The 19968-nt window shown below is 49.7% G+C and overlaps 1 protein-coding gene across 1 annotated transcript in view; it reads right to left on the minus strand.

Moving 5' to 3' along the window:
* Ac13E (Adenylyl cyclase 13E) overlaps positions 1-19353 on the minus strand; it is a 103192-nt gene extending 83839 nt beyond the window's left edge. Inside the window, exon 1 of the mRNA XM_089566736.1 lies at positions 18861-19353. The gene's annotated coding sequence lies outside the window, so the exon portion shown is untranslated. The remainder of the gene's footprint in view (positions 1-18860) is intronic.
* Positions 19354-19968: the final 615 nt, after the last annotated feature.

The following is a 19968-nucleotide window of genomic DNA, read 5'->3' on the forward strand; positions in this document are numbered from 1 at the left end:
TTTCATCCTGTACTTAACCACCAGCCCACGTGGCATACCATTAATTAAGCCGAACTAAATTAATTATTCAAATAATTAAGGTATTACGGCTGACGCTGTAGAACCAGCTTTCGCCGTAAAAGAGAGGAACTCTTGCGCAGCGTTAGAGTGGCTCGCGTCTTCTTGCAACGATAAAGAGAAAAAGATGGTTTGGTTTGGTTTATGGGGTTTAACGTCCCAAAGCGACTAAGGCTATGAGAGACGCCGTAGTGGAGGGCTCCGGAAATTTCGACCACCTGGAGAACTACATGACTGCGTGAGGCACTGACGGACGAGGTTAGGTTAGGTTAGGTTAGGTTAGGTTAAGTTAGGCCGCCAGGAACTGATGGCTATTCTCTGGCTCACTGCCTGTGCATAGGGTCCTTGGAAGTTGCAGTAGAAAGCGACAGCCAACCGTGAGCCGAAATCACTTATGCCTGATTACCCACGCGATTATCCTATCGTTAGCTGTTATGAGTGACCAGCTCACAGATACGAGCCAATGAATGATAAATGTCACGTCACGTGCTAAAAGCTTCGAGAATTCGGTCCCTGATTGGCTGACGACAGCTCCATAGCTTCCACAGTACTGCACGGTTTTAAGCGAGACAAGGCGCACACTGACAGAGTAGCGCGAAGCGACGGCAGCTTGAACAACGCACTGACTGCGCATTCATCGCGAGCGCCTTGACGGCGTTTGCAGAGTTAGTGCCTCGTTGCTACTGTGCACGGTTATACGGCGAACACATATCCATGCAAACGGATGAAATAGCGTGCGTGAGTGAGCAGACGCGACGGAGTCAAGCTTGCCGCCCTTTCTGGGTTAGAGGAACAGCCCGGAAAGGGAAGAAGACATCGCATTGCGACACGAGCTTTCAGTACCCCCCCCCCCCCCCCCCCCCCTCCCCTGCTTTCTCCGCTCGCCTCATAAAGGATGCATGCGCGATCCATCGGCAGAAGCCTCGAAGCCTGAGCTGCTGGTGGCGTTCTGGGCTCAACGCGATCTCCGGGCCGAATCAGCGGATAACAAAATTTAGTGTAGCAAACCTTGTTAGCGGCCAGGTTGTGCACGTGCTTGATTCGATAGAAAACATGGCAAGAGAAAAAATAAAAACCGTGAAGAAAAGGAGCAGACAAAGCCACGTGTGCTCTCGGAAAGACGATGCCCGAACGAAGAAAAAGGGAGAGAAACGATCCCGGACTGCTTTTTCTCAGAAGGAGGGTTTACCGCGTGAAGAGCGTTGGGACCAATTGTCGGCGGGATGACTGCAAAACGCAAGCGAAAAAAAAAAGGTGGAAAAAGAAGAGGCGGAAGTCATCTGAGGACGCGCCAACGTTTCCTTCCGTGTACACGGCTCCAACTTGTTTTCCTTCCGGTGTCCGTAGCAACCCCCCCCCCTCAAGACTTCGGCAGGGCGGGCAGGGCTCAGCGGCTCAGAGCGGGCGGAGAGTGGGAGAGGAGAAACGAGGAAATGGGGAGTACGAATCCGGGCAGAGAACGCATTGTTTCCCCTCTCGACGTCGAAAGTAATTTACACGGGCCTCCCGTCAAAACATTGGCCCGGCTTTACTCTTGGCACGGGAAGGCCTCCTTCGAGGGCGTTTGTACCGAAGAAAAAGAAAAAAGAAGGAAATAAAAAGGAATTATGAGGCGATGCGGCCAAACTTCATTTCTTGTTCGGCATTTTTTCTTTCTTTTTTTGCGTGGGCGGAGGATTCTGCAATTCTGTAGGCTCAAGAAAGACGAATTCTCCTCGCGGATAGGTTGTGGAGATCGTTGCGCGCGCAAGCACGCGCGCACTAAAGCGTCAAAAGAAAGGAATGCTTGAGTTTGTTACAGTAGGCAGGCACAGTAATATGCGCTGACTTCGAGTTTAGCGTGAGGTCGCGTTCTGCTGCAAGTCGAAGCAGTTGTCAGAATAGGCAGCCTATTGAGCGCGCTCTTCCGCAGTCCTGCGGTCGTGGGGTTGGTTTAAAAACAGGCCGACTTGGTTTGGTACTGACCAAAGCCGAGAAAAAACAAAAAGGCTATTAGTGCGGGGCAAGCAACGTTGAGGGACCCTGAAGCATAAAGCTAAGTTTCTCAGTGTAAGGCCTTTCTTTAGTTTTTCTGGAGGGGCCGAAATGTCACCTGTCACCGGATGACACATGCGGGTCACCCCGAAAGAAGAAGAATAAAAACTACGCACAAAGACTGCTGCTGCTGCAGTAGGAAAGTTCCCGGGGCAGCGCTTGTCAGGCTCTGGAAGTGGACAGACGACCTAAGCACGTCTATTTGAAGCAAAGTCAAGGAAATGGAGCAACCGAAGTGCGTATGTTATCCGGAGATTAAACTGATGCTCACTATTCATCCTTTATCTTATTTCTCACTATATTTGTTCTTGAGGAAGGGGGGGGGGGGGGGGATGAGGCTAGTTTATGTCTAGGTTACCAGGCTCTGTTTTTCCTATTCTGTTCGCTGCTTCCTAGGCAGCAACAAAGCTACACCATGGACGCTAAAGTTGCCGGCGAAAGAAGGCACGCCTTCGGAGCGTCGCGAGCTAAGTATGTAACTGAGTACTGCTATATATGTACACAGTCCTCGCTTGCATATCAAACCAACTCGTGCACCCGATACGGAAGAGTGGAGACGCGCATCGATCTGCGCGCATTGTGTGGTTAGTAAGATAACTCTCTGCCCGTAGCTGGCTGCATGTTGTTTTTTGGACGACCAATATGCCCAGAAAAAGAAATGCGTACACACAAATGTGAAAGTAAGAAAGCGCAACGTCAGAAAGAAAAAAAGCAACGGCGAGCAGGCAGAGGACGGGGACCACCAAAACAATGCCTCTTCGGGGGCCCTTTTGGTGGTCCCCGCGCAGCAGCGCTGTCCGGCGATCCGAGATCACTATATAGCGCTTTAGAGGAGGAGGCGGGGAGGGGGGGGGGGGGGAAGCGCGATGGATTTCCGCCTGCTCGCCGGCATTGTGCGCTCATCGGTGTGTGGAGGTGCACGAGAGACAAAAGGCCCCCGGACCGCGGACGACCGCCGCGCGATGCCAGAGGAGGTCTCTCTCTCTCCGTTCCCCTCCGCTCTGGGCAGGGAAACGTGCACTGCGAGGACAATGACTCGCTCGCGCAGCGGCCTGCCATCTATGCGCGAGCGCGCGGTCGTTCTTGCGCGACTCGGTCGCTGGTGGTGGTTGGCGGTGGTGGCGACTGGCTGTTCCTTTCCCCGCTGCCCCAACACACGCACACCACCGCGTTCGCTCGGCTGTAACAAGCGGCTTTTATGCGACAGCATAAGCCTCGCCGGAGCAAAAAGCCAGCGGCTACCCGTCCAGCGTCGTCCAGGAAAAACCAGATTGGCTGGCGGACAATGACGCCATCGGTGACGTCATCAGAGCAGAGAAATCCCTTGGCTGGAGAGAGGTGACGTCTATGCGAAGCCTCCATCTGCCAACCGTGTACTGGAAAAGCTGGCGAAGAGCAACCTGGGTCTCATAAGCGCCACCCATTGAGGTACTATGGTCCTCCAGCCGGTTCCGGCAAAGGCATCAATACATTCGAATGCTTTCGCATTGCAAAGACAATTGAATTAGGCGTCCCTGTTTTTTAATGCGACGTCGTTGACGATCCTGTTCACCGGAAACCCCGGCGTCGTCGTCGGAGGAGGAGTCGTGAGCGAAAACTCTCCAGAAAAGCAAACTATGCGGGCCGCAGGGCAGTGGCGCATCGCTTAACCGCTGCACCACTGCGCCAGGAGTGTTATGTGGACTCCCAGAGATCCATGAATGTCTAGAATGACCAATTCCGCATATATGGGTATTAACCCATGAACGCACTCGCGTCAGACCCCTTAAGTCGGAGCTTATATGTCCAATCCAGATTTTTAATTTTTTTATTGTTGCATTCCTGTAACGTGCGCTCTGGGAGCAGTCATGTAATGACATTAAGAGTGAAATTTATTTCGCTACAACAATTCATTTCACAAAATTTCCAGGTCCGCAAGAGCGCACAGGCAGCGGGGAAAAGGAGGTTCGAACACCTCACGAAGGCTGCATCTCGCTCGCAGCAAGGCGGAAACGATATCAATTAAGAAATAAAACAAGCAACAATAAATTCAGTTCAGAGCAATACGCAATCATCCGCGCTTCCATCCTTCCCCATGCTTCCTCCCCGCCCCTTTGATGTTCGAGCAGATTGCTAGCGGGCCGCAGCCATTGCCATCCGCTTTTCATCCAAAGTGCCGCTAAGCTGGAGATGCCGGTTTCGATCGAACCCGGGGCTGCGGTCGCCCTTTAGTGAAGGGGAAATGCAAAACACGCCTTGTGTACCGCGATTTCGGGAGCTAATTCCCACGCTGAAAGCCTTTGCGGGCGAATTCGCGGCGGCACGCCGATTCGGAGGACCGCGCGCCTAATGAAGTCATTCACACGATGGAAAAGCAAAGCAGACGACAGAGAGCCGAAGACGGACTAGCCCCAACGGTCGCCTGCAGCGTTGCAAGCCGTCAAATGTATGCACGTACGCGCGCCTGGCTCGAACTGAAGGCAGGAATTATTTTACAGCTAAAGCTGCGTACAGGGGCTTTTTCCGTATTTTGTTAGTTATCATAATAGAGAAGGGCTATTCCACTATCCTCATTGTTTGCATTGAATGTCTCACTTAGCCACTGCGCATATGAACTTTCTTCCGCCATAACAGCGCGAGGAATCAATGCAATAGTTATGAGACTAAGTCAACAACTGCGCCTCTGAAGTAAATTTGGTCAGCAGCGATTATCACGTTACGCTGCACCGACCTTAGACCGCATCTCGGCTTCAAAGCATACACGGCAGCTATGGTTCGCCCGAGACGCACAGCATATATATAGTGAGCAGAAAATAAAAGCGCAGAAATACGCGCGGGCGAATTAAGCTGCCCCGCATGTTGGACGAACGGCTTGGCAAACTTTAGATAGCGGAAAAAGCGCAGGCGGTGCACTATATGCATTTCACCAAGATGGTAAGCTCGCATGTTAACGCCAGCCGCCCGCGTCTTTTTGTCGTGATACGAAACCAAAATCTTCTAAAGGATCCTCTTCAAAACATGTGAACCTCAATGCCTTTTCTTCGACATGCATGCCCTCCTCCCATAGCGTTCGCTACAACTTCCTGATAGCTATAAGACGCTGCAATTTATAAAACTGCTGTAGCGTTTAACATATGCTGCAACCTTTACCTACTACACCATGTTTCTTTTTTGCTTATTCTTTTCTCTCTCTCTCTCGTAAAGCCGTACGGCAGGTCTTACGACATCGCGCACGCGCGTCTAAGTCTCCCTTGCTTCATTCTTGATATTTCGCGTACCTTTCCTGCGCCTGTTTTCGCTTGCTCGTCACCTTGTATATATACTTTACATCTTTATGCTCCACGATTACCGAGTCCGCCCTCCGCGGAGACCACCACAGGTTCGTCTTTGTTTCTTCCCAGCCCGCGGAAAGGAGATTCCCACAATCATCAATTACGGCAGGCGCAACCGTGGCACTTAGCTCTCTCGCCTTCCGCCTTGACCTTTCGCAGAGCGGCCACCAACAAAATCAACCTGCGACGCACGTTCACATCTCGCGCCTCTGTTGCGTCGACACCGGGGGCAGCTCTGCTGCAACATCTATCCGAGCAATAGCTCATCACGGACTCCCTCGACGGGCCTCCCCAAAGGCAGTGACAACACCGCGCGGCTCGTCAACACCACAAAACCCTTATAAAAATAGGCTATATAGACACTAGTCTATAGATTTCTTATAGACTCTATTGCCTTCCTATCTATATTTCCTTTTGTCTATTCATAATTTATAAGGGAGTAACTGCTCATTAACATTCACCCGAGCGCAGCCGGCTACAAAGGAAAGCTACATAGCTGGGAAAGCTGTATAGCTTTCCTTTGTAGCCGTATGGCTGCGCTCGGGTGGATGTCACTGAGTAGTTACTCCCTTATTACAAATCTACTCCACCTTGGGAGATTCCCCTAACAAACATTTGACTATTCATAATTTATACACGGTCTATAGACAAAAGTCTACTAAAAGTGTATGGCCATTATCTACAGATTGTATATATGCTGTCTGGAGCATTTGTATTGCCTATAGATTGTTCTCTATGATTTGTCTATAGAGAGTATATAGACTTTATAGACAGAAGTCTATGGACAGTCTATAGACTGTCTAAAAATTTTTGTAAGGGAAAGGGAAAAAGCCACGCAGCTTGCATACAAAGCGATGAGTGCCGACGAAACTATATGCATTATCTTCTCCGGCTTTCCACTACACTGTCAATTCTTTGTTTATTCAAGTGGGTGTCACCACCGCAACTCTGTTGAAGAAATGAAATTGCTAGTCTACATTTATTTGAGAATATATTTGGGCGTGTTGGTTCATCGTTACACGGAATGCAAAGCGCGGTAACTAGAAGGGAGGACAGAACAAGCGCTCGTCCTATATATATATATATATATATATATATATATATATATATATGGACGCGATGCATGTATCATCCTACAGTTTCGAAGCATTTCAGGCTTCACCTTTCTGGTTAGCATCCCTGCCTTCCGTCTTTCTCTTCATCTCTCTCTCTCTCAGCTTTTGTGACACCTCCACCCAAAAGACAACATACATGCTTATGTTTTTTTTTTAAATTCTGAAGGGTTGAAATGCGGGCCAGTTGGTACATTGCAAACGAAAAAACCAGTCACACAAGACGACGGACAAGAAGAGTGTACACACAACAACGACTGGACTAGCAACTGAAGTTTATTGGAAAATACATGGTCCGAGCAAGGCCAGCAGTGCATGCGCAGCAGCATCATCACTAATCACTGAGTAAAAGAGACAAAGACAAGAAATCCCATCTATCGTGGACGACCTAAAAAAGCAAATTCTTTTTCAAGCAAGCGCACCGAGGTTGTGCTTATACAATCAGCGCCTGACAATCCGATATGATATGCTTCCAGTATTTCCCGCTCCTGTTTTTCCTTGCCTCTACCAAGAATGGTGACATTGCTGAACAAAGGATAGCAGCCACATTCATTGCAATGGCGAGGCAAGTTTGCACCACCATCGGACCCCAGGGAGGAGTGATGTGGTGTGTACACTCTTCTTGTCCGTCGTCTTGTGTGACTGGTTTTTTCGTTTTAAAATTCTATTGATATACCCCGAGAATGACTTCCTATGCATACGTCCGCAGCACCACGGGCGCCTTATAAGCGAACGAACGCGGTGTACCATTTCGCTCTCGTTTCCTTTTGCTCTCCGTCGGCGAGTCCATCTGACCTTCCGCGCCCATTCCCCGCCCGAGTCCGGACACCGCAGCAGCTGAGGCAGCGTTCGCCCTCCCGGTAATGCGCCATTGTGCGCAAGGGGATCGGCCGAGCCGGAAATGACCCGGCAAAATTGATTCTGCGCACTCAAAGCGAGGCAGGCCGAAATAGCCCGAGGTTAGGTCAGTGCTCGGCACCGTCGTCTCTTTCTAGAGATACGTTTTTCTTTTCTTTTTTATGCTCTCTGGAGATCGCAGATCTCTCCCTGTCAGCCGTCGTGTGCTTGCCCTCTCTTCCTCTAAGGACATTCAAAGTCCTCCTACATGGTCGCATGAGAAGAAAATACGAGCCGCTCTTCGCCACACGAGTCTGCCTTCTTGAAGGAATGCCACTACGGAACGGCGCTTGATGGAAGAATTTCAGCGAAGGACTTGCGCAGTGAACCTGTTGAGACAATATTTCCCCACATTTTTCTTTTTTTCGGCTGGCGTTTGATGGAAAAGCTTGTTTCCACTACTACGTTTGAGTGCAGATGCCTGCTTCATCTTCTGCCAATCTGCCGTTGTAGTCCGGAGATTATAAGACGGCAGCGGGCTCTTCAAGAAGTCTCATACTGGCCTTTTGACCTACAGCTGTTTCTGAATTATCGTTGCAGACGGACTTCAGTGCAATTAAATTACCAATAAGGGTGCCTGCAGACATTGCAGTCCTTGATATTTCTCCGTGTGTTTCTCTATGAGGCACCAGTACTGGTAATTTAATTACACTGAAGTCCGTCTGCAATTACACTGAAGTCCGTCTGAAGTCCGTCTGCAATATCGTTGCAGACGGACTTCAGTACAATTAAATTACCAATATGGGTGCCTCATATAGAGACACGCGGAAAGAGAAAGAAATAACTTTACTGATCATGGGATTTGGGACACGTAGGTCCCTGGGTCGCCTGCTCTAAACGTTCATGAGTTCATGAAGTTCCATGAAGTGGGCGGCCCGGTCAGTGGCGATCTTCTGCCTGGCCGGGTCCGTCGAGCGCAGTAGCGTCTCCCATTCCCCCCAGGCGGTCAGGAGCTCCAGGCTCCGCGACGCGGAGAAATATCAAGGACTGAAATGTCCGCAGTATATTGAGCTCCTACGTAGCTACAGACTGCACAGGCGATAGCCTGCAAGTGGCCTTTCTGCAACCTAGCAGCGTTCCAGGTGTACTACCTGCATTTCGTTAGATGTATGCGCACAAAAACATGGCAACGAGAAAAAGTCTTTGTCAAAAGTATACAGCCCAAGGGATCTGCTTCTGAGCGCGCCTCACAAGAGCATGCAGTCTCCATTGGCGCGTCAGAAAACGCTATCGAAACCACGTGCCATCGGCCAAAGCAACACAGAGCCAGGATTTACCGTCGCGCACACTAAGTAAAAAGAAAAACGAAAGGGGAGAGGGGGAAATAGCAAGCGATGTTTGGCTTCCCTAATTTGCATTCGGTCCGACAGTCCGGACGGCGCCGTCCGCCTGTATAACGACTGATTTCAGAAAGCGGACGTCAGAGAGACGGCGCAACTGAGTGCGGCTTCTACTTCGCTATCGTCTCCATATAATTTATGACCGCGGAGGTTAAATTTGCTTTCCTTTTTAGCATCCTCCATATAGTCCGCGCACGTTTTAGCCGCAGAAAACGCGTAGAAATTAAGAGGACACGTGTGACTCTTAAAAAGAAAGCGATGAGTTACGCTAGTCCCGCTTTCACACGTCGTTGACAAGGGTTTGCGTAAGAAAGGCATGCTGACGCACAGGGCAGACAGACACTGCGGTGGACTTAAAAACAATAATGCCGGGAGCAAAATGGATAGTTACAGCGCGCTCGTATAATGTCAGCATCAGCGAGGAATCCATGTTCGAAAACAGGTATATCGTAATGCGGTCGGTGTTTGAAAGGCAGTAGCCGATGACAAAGTGAGCAATTAGGTAACGCGATCACTGAATCTACGCAAACACCTCCGTCACTCTCGTCCCCAGTCCACCGAGCACCATCTCCTATATTTTTTTATCGCTTATTTATGAGCCAGTATTTAACGATCGGCGTAGTTTTTTATTCCGTTTTTACTGCACGCTAGGTTTCGAAAGCCTACTCGAAAACATGTTAAAATAGGTAGAACATATTGCTCGGGAGTAACACTAAACACGATTCAAAACAAGATCTACCGATATGCACGCCTGTTCACCGTCCGCCTCTGAGCGTAAATTACTAACGCATTAACCCGCTCGGATACGTTACATACATTACATGTTTAACAACTACAAACCAGTGCTCTACAGAAGAGCCACCCCTATTTTTTTTCTTTTTGTCGCAACAGATGCAGCAGCGGTGCACCCTCTCGGACGATGATCGTGAAAAATGTTCATTAAAAAAAAAGAAAAAAAAAAACGCCTTCAACGAGATTCCCATTGATGTAAACTTTCTCCTCGGATAAAGCGTTGCCTCTGGACCACCACCGCGAATCTCAACAACCCCCCGCTCGCATAAGTTTTTCGTAACTTTTTATCTTCCGTCCGTCTCGCGAAAGGCTATCCTCTCCACTCCAAGCTCCTCGGCGAATAATATTGCCGCGCATACTTCTATTGTGTTGTCGCTGCCGAAGCGGGAATTTCCACTCGGCCCCGCGAGGACTATTCTTACACTTTCTTCATTACTCCCCATTGTTTATTTCCTCCTTTCGTGCCCTCACTTTCGTTTCGCTGTTCGTTCTTTTTGCGCCCTTCGAAAGCAACGGTTGCGACACGGCAAGAGTGCTACAAGCTCTCGTGTTTTCTGTTCGCGCTTCGGTGGCAGCTAGCCTGCATGACCGCTTGCTTGCCTGCCAGCCTTTTGTGCCGCGTCGATATAAAGCCCTCTCTTATTTCGCCGCGCAAACAGAGGCCGATGTCATGTAACGCGTTGTGCCTTCTAGCTGCCCTCACTGACGCTATATACAAGGTCTTTATACAAAATATGCGGCGGCGAATACTTCCAGAGTGCCCCTGAGTAATTCAGGTCAACTGGCGATCCTCGCCTGCAACGTCATGCACAACTCTACAGCGTTACAATGTCGCATTTTTTCCCCCTCATTTTTCTCCTTCTCTACATACTCTCTCTCTCTCCGATCAGGGCGCGGTGGGCGTGGCAGGAATCAAATACGTGGCGTTTAAGTAAGTTCCCCGACACTTAGTCATCGAGCAATCGCTCGATTCGTTCACTTTGTTTCTAGCGTTTTGTAGCTTGCTTCTGGGGTTCCCGCGATTTTGATGCTGTTAGAATAACTCGCCGCAAGTTCCGAATCGAGCAGAAGCCCTTGCACAGCTTACACGCGTACAAGAAGGATCCCAGGTTAAATGCATGTAATTTAAGAGCCTCATTTGCGTCACTCGCTTCCTTGTGGGCACGTTTCGAAGATTATGTTGGCGGATTTCCACCGCCTAAGCCTAAAGCGGCGTGGCATTTTTGGAATACCTTCGTGAGCAGCCAGGAATGAGGCTCCCTCGTCCACCACCGTCGATGCTAAAAAAAAAACGCCATCGTCATCGTCACCACTTCGTACCTACCACGAAAGCTCTACGGTAATTACGTCGGACAGTTGATTTGGAGGAGGCGGACTCACTATAATAGTCAGCGGATGTGGCTCCCTATATAACTACGCAAGAAGTCGCGAGTTGGAACACTGCCGCAGAAGACGCGTCTCTTTGACACCTCAATATTGTTTCCTATGAACGCCTTCTTTTGCTTCTTCAAAATGTCAATTACTAAATGACTTGTTACAGTAGTGACGGAAGCCAACAGTAGCGGAACCAAGGAGCATATAGGATTTCTTTTTAATTTGTGGTGTTCATCAATGGCACATTAACAGTGTAGTAGTTTTATTGATTTTTTTTTTAAAGTAAATGATTATAAAACAGATGGAACAACTACTGCCGCCGGTGGGATCCGAACCCACGACCTGCGAATTTCTAACGCTGCTTATATACGGAATGTCATTTTAACTGGCTACAGTAGTGACGGAAGCCAACAGTCCCCGGTACCAAGCAGCATATGGGGTGCTTTTTTTGTTTTAATTTGTGGCGTTCATCAATGGGATATTAACAAGGTAGCTATTTTCTTGATTTTTTAAATAATTGATTATAAAGCAGAAGAAAAAACAACCATATGCCACCGGTGGGATCCGAACCCACGACCTGCGAATTTGTAGCTTTTGCGAAAATGTCATTTTGCAGCGCACAGTTAGTGAACGCGTCGCTTCAGAGAGTGAACGTTTCTGGCGTCCCCCGAGGGCCTTGCAAAATGTCGGCTGAGACCCGCGCTGCTCCGTCGGCTCGGCTGACTCATTTTTGACTCCGTTAGAGCCGACCGTGCAAGAGCGCTCTGTTCGCCGCTGAGTAGACAGGCCATCGGTTTAAAGGGCTCCCGAGTGTCCGCGCGATGCGGGTTATTACCCTCATTTTTTCCGACGATTTATCCGCCTGAAAAACCTCGGCGGTCGCGGGCACGCACACACACCTTTCATTGTCCAAGACGGGCGAGTTTCGCAAGGCGTTCCTCGTCTCGTATATCAAGGCCGGCCATCGCGCAGCTGACGACGAGCGGCCGTGTGTGTGCGTGCGCCTCGGTGATGTATGCGGCTGAGCGCGCTTTGACCTTAGAGATAAGGGCGTATACGGGCAACACAAGAAGAGAACGCCTTGAAGGGAACGGCGCAAAACAATGTGCGGAGGAAGCAGCGAGCTTTGAGGCAAGGTGATCGAGCCATCAGATCCATTGCACACGGATAGCGGGACTTCCGGTGTATACCTGCAAGCATACGCATTAAAAAATTGATAACTAAAAGGGTGAAGAAAGATCAGAAATGAATGAATGAATGAATGAATGAATGAATGAATGAATGAATGAATGAATGAATGAATCTTTCCCCTTGTAAAATGTACTGGTTTTCCTATAGTTCCTCAGAGAGCGATCTTCCCTGCTCCTCACTCAAAGATTCATCGCCTAGAACACACAAGCTTGCGTCGTTCGTCCACTCCGCAGAATAAAGCAGCAGTGGAAGCAATTTGGTGACCCCGAGGCACGTGGCAATCGATCTGCGGGTCAAGACATGTTCGCTCCGTCGTGTGCAGATTGATTCGCTATTGATTCGCAAATCTCCGCTGAACTGAGGTGCTGTGCTCATATATTACATGGAGAAGCTTGTAGACATTAAAAATATTCGCGTTTTTATTATCATCACCATCATCATCAGCCCGCTTACATAAGGTTTCTCCATTCGCCAACTATTAACACTGCGCTCCGTCAGCAGCGTTTACACGTAAATCTCCCGATCAGTGGTTATGGTGCTCGGCTGCTAACCTTAACCGATCCCGGCCGCGGCGGTCGAATTTCGATGGAGGCGAAATTCTAGGGGCCCGTGTACTGTGCGATGTCGGTGCACGTTAAAGAACCCCAGGTGGTCGAAATTTGCAGAGCCCTTCACGTATGTTAATTTGTAAATAGAATACTTCTATATAGTACCTCTCTACCCTTGGCTGTCCCCTGACCTCTTTCATTTCATTTCTCCAGTACGCCTGCTATCCCTCCTCTGCCCCAGCTCAGGTGCTTCCCGTAGCGATGGCAGATGCCGGGGCTAGCAAAAATCTTTCTTCCTTTTTTAGTATTAGTTTGAATAAACCACTACTACTACTACTCACTACGGCGTCCCTCGTAGCCTGAGTCGCTTTGGGGCGTTAAATCGACATAAGCCGAGCCAACCAAACCCAATCTCTGCCGCCCTCTGGTAGGTTTACCCAGAGCCACATACGGCTCTCGATTTACCATCTCTTGCAATCCGCTCCGTTACCCGAAGAAGCCATCAGTCAGTTTTTAGACGCGCAATCCGATCACGCAGTGTGGCTCCACGTTCGAGACTTCCGCGCATGCGCAGTGGCGCGCCCAGCTCGTGCCCGGTGCCGTATACTGCAGCCGTACACCGCGAGCGGATTCCTGGTCTCCATTGACTCTCCATTACGATTCGGTCGGTCGGCTACGCGGGTCTCCGAATGGGGAGAGCGCGTGTGCCGTTCGCGCGTACATTTGTAGGGAAACCGCGCGGCCTTTCGCAAGCACGTTCCGCGGTGCCAGGGGCCGGATATGGACCACGCGTCGCCGTGCCGCACGATATTTCTGGCAGCAGCTGCGCTGGGCGGCGTCGCTTCCCCGCACGTGCTCCCAACAGCGCCGCGCCGACCGTCAGACGGACGACCTTGGGGGACCGGCACTGCATGCACGGGGCGTGCGCTCGCCGCCGCTTTGCGCTGCTTTGTTTGATTTTTTCTTCCCGAGCGTTTTTTTTTTCTTTTCCTGGTGCTACCTCTTTCTCTCTCTTCATTCGATTGAGCGCCGGCGTCGATCGTGGCGGTGGAGCGTTGAACTTGGGAAGCAGTGAGAGAGCTGCGACCGAGACCGATGAGCTCGCTGGATCTGAGACAGCACCTCCGTGTGTTTGCTTTGGCAAGACGGGGCCATAATATACAAATGGGAAGACAGCGAACGCCGTATCCTCCACCCAAGCGGGCCAAATATAGCGGAAAAGACCCACTGAGAAAACTCTTCTTACTCGAGTTTCTTTTTCTTTTTTTTTTACGAAGGCGTACTATACGCTTGTGACTCAAAGAAGGAAACCATTCGATGCGGAGAGGTAAGCGAAAGCTACATTTTTACTCCTCTTCCCTTCGTCGGTAACTGTCTCCCTCTGGGTCGAAACTAAACCGCACCGTGATGGAAAGAGAGTGGAAAAGAGGAAGTGAGAGTACAACATACCACGGTGCGAGAGCAGGTTTAGCCCGTTTCGTTAGCTATATCTGCAGAAAGATGTTCGCACGTTAAGTTCTGTCGACAATATCAGAGCTCACTGGGCAGCCAGGGAAAACACAGGCTCAAGCTTGATAAAAAAAAAACTAAAACACAAAAAAGGTGATCTCAAACAAGGCCTTTTTGAACTGACCGGCAGACATTATGCACCCGATAACGTGACAAACATCCGGGTGATTTGCAATATACTGGATCGAAGGCACGCCATCACAATCCACAACAGCTTAGCCAGGACGCTTCGCAGTTATTATCGAGAAGTATACGCTTAACTAAACACGCCTGCTTCATAATCTTTTTTTTTTGTTCGCTTTGCCAGTAAGCTTGCTGCCGGCTGCCAGCTCTAACCTAATGAATTCATATAAGCACGAATTAACGCTCAAGTACAGTTTCATTCATCTGACGTAGCCGCGTGGTAAATGTGCATTGTTAATGTGCAATCCCTCTTTTTTTTTCGCACTATTCTAACGACTCACTGCGCTAAGTTAACGCGTTCGCGCAACCCTAAAAGGACCGGTAATTTTCCTCTTCGCATGTTGACAAAGCATCGTGCACTACAGACGCCGCAGCAGTGACGAAACTTCCGCCTTGACATCATCCAGCTATAGGACGATAAATATATATCGCTCGGAAATGTCGCTTGCCACAGATAGGCTCAATTTGTTGCCAAGCCATATCTACATAGCTCATCTCTGACTGAGAGCTGAGTTAACACAACCAAAGGAGGCGCAAATAACCAGCGTACACGATTCAAGACAATCTCGGCGACCGGAACACGCGAGATACGCCAAGAGTTCTGACGCGTCACAGAGGGCTCTGCGCCCAGATAAGCACTTAGACAGCGGGGTGACGTCAGTCAGTGAAATCATTTTTTTTTTTTTTACCACTGCCGTGAGCGGGGGAAAAGTTGAGCGAGGTCGAGGCGCAATTTGGGATCGAATGATGACTTTGTCTCCTTCACCGCCGCGCAGAGTCGAACGTCAGACGCTTGAGCTCCATGTGCGCTAGGCCGCCACACTAGGTTATTCCCCAATGTGCTCTGCTGGTGTACCTTTTATGCCATATGTTGCATTGCGCTGTGCTATGATATGCTGCATTACATTGTTATGCAACAGTATGCTGTTCCCTGGTACTGTGTGTGGTATACGTTGCCATGCGATGATATATTACGCCATGCTACGATAAGCCATACAACGTTAGGTTACATAATAGTTTTCTGCGCTATACACTAAGTATGCTATATTAAGCTATGCTACTGTTATGCGGAGCTGCGGAAGCTACGTTACTTCTGATTATTCCATCGCAATGCGCTGCTATTCCATTCAGTTATCGTACTACGTCCTAAGCTATACCACGCAGTGCTGTGCACGTGAACACGTGGCACACAACAAGAGGGAACCGTGCACAGAGCGTCAGCTGCGGATACCTAAATATGGAAGCGCCAGTTCAACGTCCGCCGTTGTTACGGAACACGGACTGCACCGCTGAAAAGACTGCGCAAAGGATCGCAAAATACAGTTATCGTTGGAAACAATGTGGAATCACGACATAAAGCAATCCATCACCGTCATGAGCAAAGCTAAACCGACAAGTGTCTTATCCCACTATACCATGACCTATGACATTCACTTTCGGTTTGTACTTTATGGTACTAAGTCTCGCTCTTTTCGGCACTGGCAGCTCGAAAGCACACTCCGTCAAGCTCGTTAAATGAGCGCTCCCGTTGCGTTAAGTGAACACCGCTATTTTGGCTTTCTCGCCCTTGTAAAATCCAAGCAAATGAACTACCGAAACGTGCCCAGCAGTAAATGCAGTTCAAAGTGTCGTACGTTTCCAGTGTTTTGTCACTCCAAGACTACTGTGTTCCTGCAATTCCATCGCATTGAAGCGATGACTGTTAGAATAAAGTGAACTGTAATTCCACGACGCGACGCCTCTGAACGGCATGGATTTTCACGCTAGCATTCGTAACATTTGACGCGAATTTACTCAGGAAAAGCTACCTTGCCTTCGGAACAGGCCAGAATGGTCAGCTGAAGTCACAGTGTGCTTAAGAAACGACCAAAACACAACGATCCATTTTCTTACTTGACTTTTTAACTGCGCGTAACTACTACATGGTTGGACGCAAGCAATTGTCATCGCTATCAGCGCAAGCTGATTGCCCGGGCTAGGCTGGAGGCGAAGGCCAGAGGGCTCTTGGACCAAGGAGCCCTGCCGGGAAGGTTTTTATCTGTATTATTAAATAAAGTCCATCCTCCTCCTCCGGTAAAATCTATGATGGACACCTCCATGAAAGTTTCCCAAAGAACGTGAGATAATCAAACCAGTAGACCATGATAGTCTGCGTGTTATCTTCCTGTAAGAGATGATTTAACCTTTCCGGCAGGGTTCTATAGGCGTACCACGCGAGCTTTAAAAACATTTGACTGGTAAAAAAAAGGAGACCAATCAGTGAGAAGGCCGTCATCTGGCGTTCAAACGCAAATAAAAGAAAGTCTCTCAAACGAGTTTTCACCACACGAAACAGATTAGAAAAAAAAAAAAAAAACTAACGAGATAGCAGCATACAATATTCTCCACGAAGAAAGTTTGGCGAAGAAGGTTCCGCCTGCAGCCACGTCTCTGCGGGCCTCGTGGGATGGCTGCGTGGTGTCCCGCGTTTTGATTTGCCGTTGGCAATTTCAGCGCGGCATCTGCGGCTCTATAACGCTCGGCAATCCCCACAGGATTAGGCTCAGGCGCGGAATTCGCACCGTCGTACTCGTCAGCAGAGCGAATTCTGGTAGATAAGCAGTTAATGCGCTTTCGTGAGCGCTGTTTTTCGCGGCGAATGCGTCGTGAACGGCTTCAGAAAGTTCCGAGCTAGTTCCGCTGACTTGCACTGTTTGTCTACGTGGCGGGGCCAGCAGCACTTCTGCCATCCCACAGTAATTAGAGGCTTACTGCTGCTATCTTTCACGTTAAGCCTAACTGACAGAACAACTCCTCTAGTTGATCCGTTCCTCCGAGGTTCAAACCCCGAACCAGAACGAGCTTTCTTTTTTTAATCATCGAATACTTCACAAAACTCCGCCGTATGGCCCCGCTCATATGGAAGCGGTTGATAAGTTCGGGGTCACCACTATCATTTATCTTAATTGAAAGTACTGTGACGTGTGGTACGCAGCAGGCGTCATGTTCCAGTCTCGGACCAATGGGATTTTTCTTCCATCACAAATACTTCAGAAAGCTCCGCAGACTTTCTGCACATCTTCCAATAAAGCTCTTCAGCCTTATGAGCAGTATGGTCCATAAAAATAGAGGCAGTAGGACTGCATTTCAGGCGAATGTTAACTGCAACCATTTCCCCCGCTCATGCTATAGCTTCGGGGTAGGGAACGTGTCAGGTATGCTGAATGCAACTTTGACATCGTGCGACTGGTTTCGCTGGCCGCACTCTCGTCTCTGGCAATCACTGTTGTTGCCGTTTTCGTTCAGTGTATAGCGCGATAGTTTCTAAATTCTACTGCAGAGGCCCGTAACGGTGCGTCTCAAGAAAATGTCAGTGACCCCGATCGCAATCGTTACGCCAGTCCATTCTGTTTCATGGACCCTCCTTCGGAGAAAGGTCTCACAAGCGCTCTAAAACGAGTAAATGAAAAACAAAACGTAAACAGTAGCAAGAAAAACAAACCGACCAAGAGTAGATTTGAAGCGCGCCGCCTGCATTTAAATGGGTGGCACGAAGAGCCTGGTACTGACGCCCGCGAGAAACCGGCAAAAATACTCTTTTTTTTCGTTATCCTCATCGGTGCGTGCTGCCGAGTATACGGGCACAAAGCATAGGGCACCGATAGATAAGCATGCAGTTGACACTGCGTAAGACGGAATTTTGCACAAGTATTTCTACTTTGTACAATGATAATCATGAGTCTTTGAGGAAGCACCCACTAAACAGGCTCAGCTCTGGGGGATTCGAGAATAATGGAGTGTGTATTAGAATAATAAAATAAATAAGGCGAATAATTAGTTGCAGGTATAATGTGAAGATGAGCAGCCATCGCCACAACAAGGCGTAAAGATTCCTTAATTTATTTTCTCTTCGTTACATCAAAATTGCACTGCGGCTATAGATCAAGGACACCAGCTGAACTCGGCGCGGCTCCGAGCTGCTGAAGTTAATAGTCAATCTGTCACCTTGTATGTATATTCACTACGGCTGCAATGTCGCACCAAGCTAGCGAGAGCTGCATCTGCGACATAAAGTTCGCTAGCTATAAACTCGCGCACACAGGCATGCATAGAAAACAAAAATATGAACCGTGAATAAAACAGAACAAGGCTGCACCTGAACAGCGCTGCACTGAAATAGGCTCCGCGCGATTACAATGCCCCGAGCTCATCATGTGCGTGTGCTTTTGCACAAGACAGCCGTTAGCTGACGTGTTAAACTGTGCGCAACAGGCGTCCTGTCGATTTAACGGAAACGAACCTTGTAAACAGTGATTAGTTTCAACAAGCCGCAGACGTGAGCTGGTCTCTCTTCAAGGTGGTGCACCTAACGGATCGCGTAATACTGACGCTGCCCTGAAACCGGCTTGGTTTCGATGCAGTTTCGAAATCAACTTCCACGTGCTTAAAGTAGTACGAATCAGCACGTCGGTAATGTGATCTGAAAATTTTAGTAACTTAGAACAACAGCGTTAGTATGTTGCGTCTACTTACCACATAGTCACTGACTGGCCGAACAAAATCCACTGGCACACGAAGCCCCTGGCACGTCGATGCTGCCGAACACACAGCGGGGGGAAACACTGAGCCGCCACGGACCGTGCGTTCGGCACCCGAAGTCTCGAAAGCGTCTTCTCGTAGGTCGTCGCCGAGCGCACGTAGAGCTGAGGAGTAGAGACACGATGAAGAACAGCGATCTCGGGGGAAATCGAGCCCTCCCTGGTCATTAAGGGGCCCGCAGGAGCACTTCGGGGCGTCGGCGGCCCCGCACGACGGCGTGCACCATGACCACAACCGACGGGCGGACACTCAGGCGGATGGAACCGGAGAGAGCTGCAGCGGCACCGGTTAAAAACTCGCGCTGCAGCGCACCCCTCTTCGACGGGAGCGCGAGCGGATCTCGCTGACGGCCGAGATCGCCAACAGCGGATGCGGCGTGCTTCTGTTGTGGCGCCTGCCAACGCCTGTGAGACTCTCAGCCGGCGCGCGCCGGGTGACGTACTGGAAGCGAGCTTCCTCCTCTCCGAGCAGTCAAGGCAAAACGTGGCCACGTGACCAGCCGCTCGCTCAGATGAGGGTTGCTGCTGTCGGCCCCCCTCCACGACTGCAACGCTCGCCTCTCTCTCTCTTTTTTTCCTCTGCGCTCGCGCTCTCATCGTGCCGGGGGCGCTTGAATGTAAGCGCGCGCTCTTCCCATCTCGGTGGTTCGCGTAGGGCATCCACGCGGCCTGACAACGCTCTTTTTTTTATATTTATCGACCGTGCTTGGTGTGGCGAGGCGCAGATAAGGGAAACCCCTCGGCGGCTGCGCCCGCTCCGACTCCGGCGGCTGCCGGCTCACTGATTACTCTCCAGGGAGTACTTTCCGGCCTGTAGACTGTAGAGCCCTTTTATCCACGCACTAGAGGTCGTTATTTCGGAGTATCGTACTACGAATATGTGCACTTCCTAACCGTCATCAGTGCGAGCGGCATCGCAGTCTGATGTGCCCACACTGCACCTGCTCCAACGCAAACAAGCGACGGTCAAACACGACAAGTGCTTCGAAGGCGCGCGCTATCCGTTTGGAACGCCCGGAATCCAGCGCTTGCTCTCGACACCC

Source organism: Amblyomma mixtum, chromosome 1 (genome assembly GCF_055824585.1).
Source record: "Amblyomma mixtum isolate Tamu chromosome 1, ASM5582458v1, whole genome shotgun sequence".
Lineage (NCBI taxonomy): Eukaryota > Metazoa > Arthropoda > Arachnida > Ixodida > Ixodidae > Amblyomma > Amblyomma mixtum.